The 9,226-nt window shown below is 40.3% G+C and overlaps 1 pseudogene across 1 annotated transcript; it reads right to left on the reverse strand.

Moving 5' to 3' along the window:
* Window positions 1-1,642: 1,642 nt before the first annotated feature.
* Window positions 1,643-5,609, reverse strand: LOC308526979 (ferritin light chain-like; annotated as a pseudogene). Its single transcript has 2 exons — window positions 5,606-5,609; window positions 1,643-2,191 (listed from the first exon to the last, which is right to left on the reverse strand). The product of its transcript is annotated as a ferritin light chain-like (transcript).
* Between the last annotated feature and the right edge of the window lie 3,617 nt (window positions 5,610-9,226).

A 9,226-nucleotide genomic window follows, 5' to 3' on the forward strand; every position in this document is an offset into this window, starting at 1 on the left:
TCTTGACTGGAATCAAACCTTGGACCCTTCAGTCTGCAAGCTGACACTCTATCCCAGCGGTTCTCAACCTGTGGGTCGCAACCCCCTTGGGGGTTGAACGACCCTTTCACAGGGGTTGCCTAAGACCATCGGAAAACACATATATAATTACATATTGTTTTTGTGATTAATCACTATGCTTTAATTATGTTCAATTTGTAACAATGAAATTGGGGGTCACCACAACATGAGGAACTGTATTAAAGGGTAGCGGCATTAGGAAGGTTGAGAACCACTGCTCTATCCACTGAACCAAACAAGCTAGGGCCATAGTACTTTTAATTTGCTCAAATTATTTTGTCAAGATAGTTTAAAGAATTGCTGAGTCAAAACGTGTGAGTATTTTTCATATTCTTATCAAGAAATTCTGTATTCTTAATTACATTTCAAAGGGTTTTACCAATTTGTATTCCAACCTTTGAGGTGGAAATAACAGGGCATTTATACTATTTTGCAATCTTTGCTTATTTGTATTACTTATTTATTTGAATGAGCTTTTAAAGAGTAGAGAAATTAACTTTTATCATACTTGCTGCAAATACCTTTTCCAGATTCTTGATCAACTCTTAATTTTGTTGGCATGCTACTTTCTCTTTACATAACCACCGGTTGTTATAACACTCTTTGCTGAATAATTATTCCTCATAAATTCATTTGTGCAGTTATATTTTTAATATATTAGCATATCAGGGTCTGTTTCAAGGTTATTTATCTTGTTAATTTATCTATTTTGCATTAATAACACGTTTTAATTATTCAAGTATGAGACATTCTAATATCAGGCAGGGCTAATTATCCTTAATGATACTTACCTTTAGCATTTATTCTTTTGTTATCCTTAATGGTTTATTCTTCTAAATAAATTATATACTAATTTGATCAAATATTCATCTGAGATTGCTCCCCAACATTTTGTATTTTTTATGCTATTAGGAATGGGGTTTCCTTTTTTATTTTTTTACACTTTTTATTTTATTGATTGATTGATTGATTTTAATCCTCACCAGAAGATATTTTTCCATTGATTTTTAGGGAGAGTGGAAGAGAGAGGGAAAGAGAGAAATATCAATATGAGAGAAACACATTGATTGGTTGCCTCCTGCATGACCAGGGCCCAGGCCGGGAAGGAGTCTGCAACCTAGGTATGTGCCCTTGACCGGAATTGAACCTGGGGCCCTTTGGTCCGCAGGCCAATGCTCTACCCACTAAGCCAAACCAGCTAGGGTTATTTATTGACTGATTTTAGAGAGGAAGGGAGAGAGAGAGAGAGAGAGAGAGAGAGAGAGAGAGAGAGAGAGAGAGAGAGAAACATCAATTTATTGTTCCACTTATATATGCATTCACTGGCTGTTCTTGTATGTGCCCTGGCCAGGGTTGCAACATTCAGCATTGACATATTGGGACGATGCTCTAACCAACTGAACTACCTGGCCAGGGCCAAGAATTTTAATTCTTTTTCTTCTTTTTTTTTGGCTGCAAAAAGCTTTATTGTTTCCATTTGATCCAATGCATGGGAGAGGGCTTCAGGATGGTTAAAAGAATGGCTAGTGGTTTTGGGGAGATGCCCAGGCAAAAGTCACACAGGGGAATGCAGAGGGGCCCCTCAAAGACCTCTGGGCTCCAAAGCCTCCTAATTGTGCTTGAGGATGGGCCTTTCAAAGAGATACTCACCCAGCCCAGCCTGAGGCCGGCCAGCATGCAGAGGTTAGTCAGCTGGTCGCCCATCTTCTTCATGAATTTCACCTTCTCATCTAAAAAGTGTTTCTCCAGGAAGTCACAGAGATGAGAGTCTGCATGGGTAGAACCCAGGACATGCAATCCCAAAAGGGACTGGTTCAGGTTCTTCTCCAAGGCCAGTGCAACTTCCATGGCATCCTGAGTTTCACCCCACTCATCTTGGGAAGGCTTCAACACATCCTGGAGGATAATGAAGCCACCACACTGGTTTTGCATCTTAAAAAGAAGCTCAGCGCCCTTGTGCTTCTTCTCCTCCAACTCTCCGAAGAAGTGGCCCATGCCCTGGAGAGCCACATCATCAAGGTCGAAATAGAAGCCCAGAGACAGGTAAGTGTAGGAAGCCCACAGATGCATTTGGCCAGGCGGTTGACCTCAGCCTGCACCTCAGTGGAATAATTCTGACGAATCTTGGGAGCTCATGGTCATTCAGCAATAGAAGTTAAGGTTAAAAAAAAAAAAAAAAGGTGTTGGCTGGTCTCAAAGGCTGAGAATGGCTGAGGTGTTTCCGAAGGTGGTGACTAGATGCACAGGCGTAGGCCTTGCTTTCCCGTGGGTTATCCAGCGACTCCCGCCGTGCTCTCCTCGCTGGCTCTTCCACCACCCCTGAGCGCCTGCTGAAGAGTGGATGGCAGGATTTCCTTTTTTAACTCACATCTTAAATAAGTTATTGCTGTTACACAGGCTAGCTATTGATTTTTGTATATTTAATCTTATGATTTTACTAGAGGCCCCATGCACAAAATTCATGCAAGAGTAGGCCTTCCTTCCCCTGGCTTCCAGCACCGGCACTGGCACTGGCTTCCCTCTGGCACCCAGGACCCGGGCTTCCCTCGCAACCCTGGCTTTGTCTGGAAGGTCATCCAGAAGGATGTCTGGTCTAATTAGCATATTATGCTTTTATTATTATAGATTGAGCTCTTTTTTTTATCAATTTAAATAGCTTTTTAATGGAATTTCTTTAGTTTTACAGATACACAATTTATTTCGCCTTATATTTCTAATATGTTTTTGATAATAAGTTACCTGATGTTTTATGATAGTTTTTATTTTGAAATACTACCTATTATCAAAATAAAATTACTGTCTTTGCTGAATGACTTTGGCCTTGAGTTTTACTTTCTTTATATCTTTGCTTTGTTTTTATTTTTAACGTTTTTCTTTTTGTTTTAGTGGATACCTGTGGGAGTGCCTGTCAATTACCCCTTCTCTTCCAAGCACTTGGTTACTGTTGGAGCTACCATGTGACTCTGTCTTCTGGCCACAATTGATTGAGTTTGGTATGGACATCTGACCTGAGATTGGCCAATCTTGGTATCCTAATAGACTGGGTACAATCAACTGGTTTGTGTATGAGGGTCTAACCTAAATTGAACCCATGAGAGACTCTTTGGCTTGGAGTACTACTCAGAGACCAGGAACTGTGTTTTTCAGCACACGGAGAAAACTAACTTCTAAACTAGCTTCTAGCACAGAAGAATGAAGCTGGCAAACAAAATCACGACATATTAATGAGACAAATTTAAATGTCGTTCCTAGTGTTCCTGAGGTGCAGCTCCATCTCTGTACCTACAGTTGTTCAACTATACTTTATGTTTTGTGAAATGCCCCAATCTTGGTCTAATAAATCTTTCGTTTTGCTTAGGCTAATTTGAATTGGTTGTCTGTCACTTGCCACCAAAAGATTCCTAGCTAGTATAATAAATATCTTTATAATCTGCTGAGATTTTATTCTAGAGGCAGGAATGCAAGTGAGATAGCTTTACAATTTCTAGAAATAATACTTATTTTTGATGTTATGTTGATCAGCTGAGTTGAGCAGGGAATTAAGAGAGGAAGAATACAATACTTTAGTTTAGATTATCTTGGTTCCATTCTCCTCCTCTCTTATTTACATAATCCAAGCCACCATTTCTCCCAGTGGGGTGAAGTCTTAAGTCATCTCAGTCACAGTGTGACCACTTTTTCAAAGCACATATCTGAGCAGAAGATTTATTTCATGTCCTCTGAATGAAGTGAGGGGACAGATTGATAGCCTTTGAGAAGAACATGCTCCCTTTCTGTAACATGCCCTGGAGTGCTATCTTCAAGGCTGTCGGTTTGAACCTTTTGCCAGCTAAAGGCAGTTGAGAAGAAAAGAATCACTTTGGGGAATTGACTTTCCAAAGGGAACATTCGTTCTGTCACCTCCCAGCATTCTGAAGGAAATGATAGTCAAAGTCAGATTCTCTACCCAGATGACACAGAGGGGCACTGATCCTAGATGAAGACTGCATCAGAGACCACCGCATTTCCCTGACAGCTATGCCGCCAAGAAGGTTAAGAGCTGAACATTTGCTTTCAGGACATGGTGTTACCGTTTCAGATGGTTTTTAGTCCCTTACTAGTGACTTAGAAATCAAATTACTCCACTGAGTGACAGAGGCCCTCGCTCACGGACTAAACCATTAAATCAGACCAATTGAAGTAACAGATATGCCTGAATAGCGCTTTCTTGAGAAAATGCAACCCTCAGAAGACATGGCACTTACTTCTGACTTGGCTGGAAGTATTGACAAGGAGTCATTTCTGAGACTGCTTTTGATTTGTATTGATTAAAAGAAGTATGGAAAGAAGTCAGGAGTCCCAAGTTACCTTTGTCCTGATTCAAACACAAACAGAAACACCAAATGGAAATTTGTAAGTAGAACACAAATCTAGCCCAAGTCATAATCATTGAGAGCTTTTATTGCATGACAGCAACTTTCGGAGCAGTATGAAATTATTTGAGGGATTTGCTGCAGTTCATAATGAGCCAAGTATCAATGTCACAAATGGCTTCCAGAAATTAGTACAGTTGTTTGGCTACTGTGTTGTCAGTATCAGCAGGACAACAAAGAAGTATAATGATACCAACAGCACGCATTCCTTTCTTAGTCCTAGATGTGGTACTTTGAATACAAAAATAAGGTGAGGATGAATAACTTCTACTATTTCTGCCAACCTGACAGATACATTCAGAAGATTCAGTTTAGCTCTTTTAATTACAATGAAACAAACATTAAGGAAAAAATCAGACGATTCCTTTAATAATTGCATTGTAAAGTTAATGGCAAGAAGAAGATCTTGTAATGTAATACAATGTGATATAATGCAAAAGGAATCCACCAGAAGCGTGTAACTGCACAGAAAGGGAAGACATTTTCCTGAAGATTGCCATGTACTGTACTGCTATGTTAAACTGTCTGATATTTAAATCAATGGTTTGGACCCCAAAATAAGCTTGAAAGATATTGAGATTTTAAATGAATTATTCATAGACCAAATAGAAAATTAAAAATAACATTATTGCATGATCCTTTTTTGCCAACACAAAAACTCTAATGAGAAGGAAAGGGTATATATGGCTTACCTTTGCAAGTAGGGTACTTCAGCTATCAATCAAAAGAGACTGACTTTTTATTTTTTGCTTCTAGCTTTACTACTCACTCACTAGTTTACTTTCATAGATTATTTAAAATATCTGTGTCTACATGTGCCAGATTCCAGAGATATTTCATCAACTACGAACAATAATGTGGACCAATTCAACTTAGAACATAATCTATGTACCACACTGTTCATTTTTTGTCTTCTGACTTTGATACCAAAAGATACAGGGTGGGGCAAAACTAAGTTTACAGTTGTTAATATGAAAAGTAATACAATAAATAATAATACAAGAACAAACTCTGTTTCACGTACTCACAACTGTAAAGCAACTTTTGCCCCACCCTGTATTTGTGAGTGAACATGATTATCTCCAGTCCTGAATATCTCCAGCTTCCTTGATTGGCCATTATGGACTACTTACCCATTTTTCTATACCCTGAGACAGAAATTCTCCTAAAGCACAGCTCCAAGAGGCAGCATGGTTGAATTAGGGGAAAAGGACAGTGTAACTGGAGTCAGGAAACCAAAGCTTGGCTTCCAGCTCTGCTCTAGTTGAGCTTGTTTATTATAACTTCATCTGATCCCAGCACCGAGGCACAAGGATTTATAGGTGAAACTGAGTTACTGATTTCCCTCAGCCCTTGGATTGGCCGAGTGGCCACAAGCAGACTCAATTGTATGCTCAACCCCAGTATGCACTAAAAATATTAAAGATCCATGATCTTTAAAACACTGGGTTGACTAACATTGGCATTTTTAGTTTAGAAATACAAGGGCTGAAAAGTATCAAAGCTTTAAAAAGCCAACATAGTGGGAACACAATGACGGTTTGCCCTCTTCTTGGGTTTCCTGTCCTGTTCTTATGCTCCCCCTATCCGTTTTCCTTATAGCCATCACAGAGATGTTTCTAAACATATTCTCACGAAATCCTGCCAGTGATGCCTGTTGTCTACAGAGAAATGTCTAAACATGGCCTGTAATATCTATCTTACTCTAACCTGTGCCTACTTTTCCAGGCTCCTCTCTAATACTGCCACACAAGACCCGGCAGCAATATCACACCGCTTCTAGCTCTTTAGCTCTTCTATGCTTTTTCATGCCTCTGCTCAAGCTGTGCCCTCTGATTAGAATGCACATGCCTGGTAAATTTTAACTCCTCTTTCATATATCAACTCCTCTAGAAAGCTTTCCTTGCCCAGGATCCCATACCCCTCCATTACTAACCGCATAGAGCCAACTGCTTCCTCCTTTTTGGTTACTTGTTCACCTTAAACACAGTTCTGTGATTGCGTGATTTGCAGGTCTGCCTCTCCCACTAGGGCAGGGACCATGCCTTATTTGTCTTTGTAATTCTGAGGGCTGGCCCTGTAGGCACTGGGGTAATGTTTGTTGGGCAGGTGGACACACCAACCATTGGCTGAATGAATGAATGAATGAATGAATTCAAGTTAAAATGTCTTGTTTACCAAATCTCAAAATTCCGGTGTAACAGCTTTATGAATAAAAAGAAGTATACTTGTTTGGTACTTAGCATGTCACAATTTACCCTTTTATATTACTCTCCTGTTTCTTCCCGGAGATCATAAATGACCAATACACATACCAGTGAGGCATGCTGTATGTGGCATGAAATTCGATTTTTTTAAAGACTATACATTGCAAGGGTCTGGTCCCTAAGACAAGTCTAGCTACTTATTGTTCCAGGGGGCCTCTGGAGCAGCATTATTTAAAGGGTGGCTAGTTAGAACTGTGTGGAGCTTAAGATTTGCTGCCAAAGCCAAATGCCTGCCATCCTTCTAATCTCTGGAGGCATTCATATGAATTAGTAAGAACCCTTTCTTATCTTTACTTCTGAACCCAGAGCTTGGCGGAGTAAAGTAAATAGGGTTAGAATCAAATGACTGAGTTTCCTCTCTAATTCAAAGCATCATCTCTGAATGGAATAATGAAGCTTAATTAGGGATTTGGATTTTTTAAGTGATTGCAAAAAAAAAGTGGTTGCTACAGCAAAGAAAAATATAGAAATAAAATGACTCAGATTGAATGTGACTTATATTTCTATTTCATTGTCTTCTACTCAGCCTTGGATGCAAGAGCTCTGGTGATTATGATGGTCTTTTTCTCCTGATATTTTCCTCATTTAAAGCAGCAGCCACAAAGCATGAAAATGCAAGTGAAACAGGACTTTCTGCCACTTAGGTAAAGCTCCATGTGACACCCTTGTAAGAAAGCCCTTGGCTTTTTAGCCCTCATCAGCTCAGCCCTTGTAATGTCATGTTTTGAGAAATAATGGACTCTTCTAATCTTATAGAGTTCCTGTTTTCAGGAGGCTTTTTCCCCCCTTCCCCTGCATAACTAGAAGAGTGTCTTTTTGAGTTTGGACTTCCTAATCTTGAGAAGGAGTTGATGTGCTTTGTCACTGAGTGTGAAATGAGCAGATGGTGTTGTTTCACTCCAATTTGTTTTGCATGGACTGGAGAGAAGGCTGTGGGGGAAGGGATAAATGTGTTTTATCCTTGATTGCTAAACACAACTTATTGGCACACACACACAGAAAAAAAAAAGCCACTTGACTATCATTGGAACATCTACTTAAAAAGGACTGTTGCTTTACTTCACTTCAGTCTGGAAGTTATTATCACCATGTTTTCCTCTTTATCTAGAGAGAATTATATTCTCATTAGAGCAAAACAAACACACAAACCAACAAAACCCCAAGAACAAACAACAAAAAACAAAACCACCGTATTTAAATGGCCCAAACTGATAACTGAAGGAGCCCACTGTGAGCCCTTGAGGTAATGAAAGTTACCTAATACTTTTAAAACACCAGTTGCCTCTCTCCGGCATGTTCACTTCATTTCCAACTCCACATTCAGCTCACTGACACCCAAAGATGTCCCAGTAAATCAAGACAGGGAGCCTGGCCCTGGCCGATGTGGCTCAGTTGGTTGAAGCATCATCCCATATACCAGAAGGTGGCAGGTTCGATTCCCAGTCAACCTCCAGTTGGGGGTGCATGGGGGAGGTAGCTGGTGATGTTTCTCTCTCCTCACCCCCTGCCCTAAAATCAATAAAGCTTGAAGTTTAAGAAAAAAAAAAGGAGCTTGAATACATTCTTGGAAAAGTTGCTAAATTTCCTAGCTCTGTAGGAGGAATACCGAAAAGTGGTTGTGAGACCTCATCTTTCTTATGCTAGAGAACATTTGTATCTACCAGGAAAGCAGGTGGAAACCCTAGTTCAATCTCATCCCAGGAACAGGGCTCAAAGGGCTAAGAGGGAGCGATCTGCTCTGTCAAGCTGTTCCCATGTGTGTGCTGTTTTCACCAGACACAGAACCTGTTTATGCCCTCCCTCATCTGCTAGCACAAAAGCATCAGTAATTAATATAGACTTTGCTGAAGGTCTCACTAAGTAGAGGGAAAGAAGGGAGGAGAGAGTTAATATCCATACCACACAGAAATACCCACAGACACCATTACCTACATAAGCCCGTGTTCTCTTATTAGCAGTTCTCTATTATCCTTCATCCATGCCACTCTGAATTCAGTTCTGCCCCCAAATTTGCAAGTCCCCTCAGTAAAAACTTTAGAAGGAGTAGCCATCTGTTACTATGTAAGCTCACCTTCTTGGGGTTCTCACCCCCACCCCAGGAGACTGGACAACATCCAATATTCTCCCTGAAGGTTAGTCTTGTTATAGCCCTCTTTACCTCTTTGTACCAGCTCTGGCCCAGTCTCCAGAATTCACTTAAGCTACTTCCTGCTGTGCTAATTTAGCCTGCTAATCCCTATTCCTGTTTCCTGGTTCTTTGACTTCCTTTGTTGCCTGTCCCTTGGAAACCAAGGCTCACCTTAGTCCTCCCTTGCTTTGGTGACCTGTTTGGACACCCTTCTTCAACCAAACCCAGCCATCTCCCTAAGGCAAGGATACATGCATAGCTGCCTCTTTTTTTTTTTTTTTTTTTTAATATGATTTTTTACAGAGAGGAAGGGAGAGGGATAGAGAGTTTGAAACATCGATGAGAGAGAAACATCAATC

This window comes from Myotis nattereri (genome assembly GCF_964212035.1).
Source record: "Myotis nattereri genome assembly, chromosome: 1".
Lineage (NCBI taxonomy): Eukaryota > Metazoa > Chordata > Mammalia > Chiroptera > Vespertilionidae > Myotis > Myotis nattereri.